This window comes from Curcuma longa, chromosome 14 (genome assembly GCF_044706935.1).
Source record: "Curcuma longa cultivar G26 ecotype Majalengka, Jawa Barat chromosome 14, ITB_CL_G26_1.1, whole genome shotgun sequence".
Taxonomy (NCBI): domain Eukaryota; kingdom Viridiplantae; phylum Streptophyta; class Magnoliopsida; order Zingiberales; family Zingiberaceae; genus Curcuma; species Curcuma longa.
The window spans coordinates 10183458-10186162 of NC_133874.1; positions in this window are offsets into that span (position 1 = coordinate 10183458).

The following is a 2705-nucleotide window of genomic DNA, read 5'->3' on the forward strand; positions in this document are numbered from 1 at the left end:
ATTTACTAAGTTAAATCTCAACACATTTCTTGAGAAATATCTCTACTTCTTCATTCTTTATTCCTCTTCTTCTTCTTCGATCCGTTTCAAATTTCTCCTCCTGCGCATTCGCTTTCAGCAACGGAACTTCCACTCCGCCTCTCAAGATGGCGGAGGAGAGGGATCGTGTCGACTCGAGCATCGGGACCCATAATCGGCGAAGACGGCGGCTCCTCCACCAACCAAGGCGATTCTCTTCTCCAGCCCCATCCGAGCCCCAGCGCTCCTCCCGCCCGCTTAGACCGAGACGCATTCTTGTCCCTCTGCGCGAACACCCCAACTCAGTTCAAGATTTTCGTCTCCCAACCCAAGACGGAGGAGGAGCACGGATCTGGCTTCTTCGTCACCTTCCTCATCACCACTTTGGTTTAGTGCTATTGAAGAGTATGAGCGAATAAAACCTGTTGCTGCAAAGCCTGCTGAATAATATGTTCAAAGAGACATTTGATGAACTTTTTATGGTAGTTTTAAAAAGACAAGTGAACCATGGCTAAACACAATGCTCCACTTTAGTCAATTACTTCTTGAATTGATCTAATGGTTAGCAAAACTACTATGCAGGAAAGGAATGCAAGTGAACTTGAGAGGCTTGACAGGGCGAAACATGGAGATTTTCTAGTGGTGCTCAAAGGATTTGTTAGTGATCAGGAACTGTCTTCGTTGCAAGGAAAACAGCACATGCAGTTTAAATTTACGAGTGAAGTTGCTCATGTTACATCAATGAAATAGAATATATGAGATTTTTTGGCTGTTTACTTCATGTTAAATATGTAGGAATAGATTACAAAGTTAAGGCAGGTACATGCTGTCAAATGTTTTGTTCAAACGATGTAATATCTCAATATCTTAAAAGGGATGAACTCATGATCTTTGGAGGAACTATTGAACTTATGCTGTCATGCTGTGCAGATAAATGTGCAACAGAGTGGGCAGAATTAGCAGAATATATGAAATGGGAAGATTAAGTGAGGGTGAATAAATTCAAACACAGTAAGTATCCTTTCAAATTCCGTTCCTATTATCTGCAGTGCATTGATGCACTCTTACTTGCGGATATGTTTCTACAGTTGGGGCTTTATTTTTCGGTAAACTGGCCTAACATTGTATATGAGACATGAACAATTGAGAGTGATTTTTCTAATATTTTCCTTGAACATTTTAATCCGATACATATCAAATGTTGCTAGTTTTATTTCACTATACATATTCCATGAGCAACTTCACTCAATGTCCATGCTTGCAGACAAATGTATGATTGGTAGTGAATAGGAAAAAAAAACTCATTTAGCCATGTTTATTGGCAAATCCTATGAGCATTGGCAAAAAAAATAACAATAATTATGCTTAGAACAGAACCAGAAAAAGTGTAGTTAGAACAAGTGTATAATGAAACATATTGTACACTTCATTAGCACCTAATGCAAAAATAAAATAACTTCAATTTTCATTTCATTTAGTCTAAATACATATATATATATATATATATATATATATATATATATATATATATATATACAGTTTTGATCGGGTGGGCGTGTTCTGCTGGGCGACTGCTGGGCGACACGATGACGTGGCTTCCACGTGGCGTCGAGGCGTGCGCGTGGCCAGGGAGAAAAAAAACCCCGCTGCATTCGCGATCTCTAATCTCCGCAGAAACCCTAACCTCCGCCTCTCTCTCTCGCGATCTCTTTCTCTTCGCCGACGCAAACCTAACACTCCCACCCGATCCCTCCTCCGGCGCAAACCTCCCTCATTTTCTCCGGCGAAAAACCCTAACCTCCCTCCTTTCAGCTTCGCCGCCGCAAACCTCCCTCCTACGCCTTTCTCTTCGCCGCCGCAAACCTCCCTCCTCCGCCTAACCTCCCGATTCTTCCTCCCCTCGCGAGCGCGAAGCCACCAAATTCAAGGAGCGAAAAACCCCTAACCCTCCTACCGATCCGACTCCTCTCCTGCGCCTCTCTTCGCCGCCGCAAACCCTAACCCTACTCCGCCTTTCCTTTCGCCGCCCTCCGTTTCTCTTCGCCGCCTCAAAACCCTAAACCCTCCTCCCTCCTCAGTGTTTCTCTTCGCCGTCGAAGACAGAGCGAGCCCTAAGGCCCGATTCTTCTCCCCTGCTACGCTGCCTGCCCTGCTCGCCGCTGCAAGGATCTGCTGGGCGCCTTCTGCTCGCCGCCACCAACCTGCTAACCTGCTGCACTCCCTCTGGACTAGGGTATAATTTAGGGTTTAAATTGCATTTAATTTGAAATTATTTCACAGCATTTTTTTAACTGGTAGGTATGATTTAGGATTGGATTTCTTTTGCATTTAATTTAGGGTATAATGAAGTCTTATATTTGTTTGTATTCTGATCAATTGTGTTGATTTTGTGCGACCTTAATCGGCTTGTAGCAAGAGTAGGATTGGATTTTATTTGCAAGAACAATTAATATTCACCCTGTATAAGCTCTAGGTTAGGACTTCATTTAGTTAAAACTGGTATGGTATAGGGTTTAAACTCCATTTAGTTCATAACATTTAATTTGGAATTTTTTCTTGTTCCTTTGGTATGATTTAGGGTTTAAACTCCATTTTGTTTAAACTGGTATGATTATTTTTTCGTCAAGTAGTTCTTGTCAAACCATTTAGTTCATAACATTTAACAAGTAGTTTTTATCCTATAATAT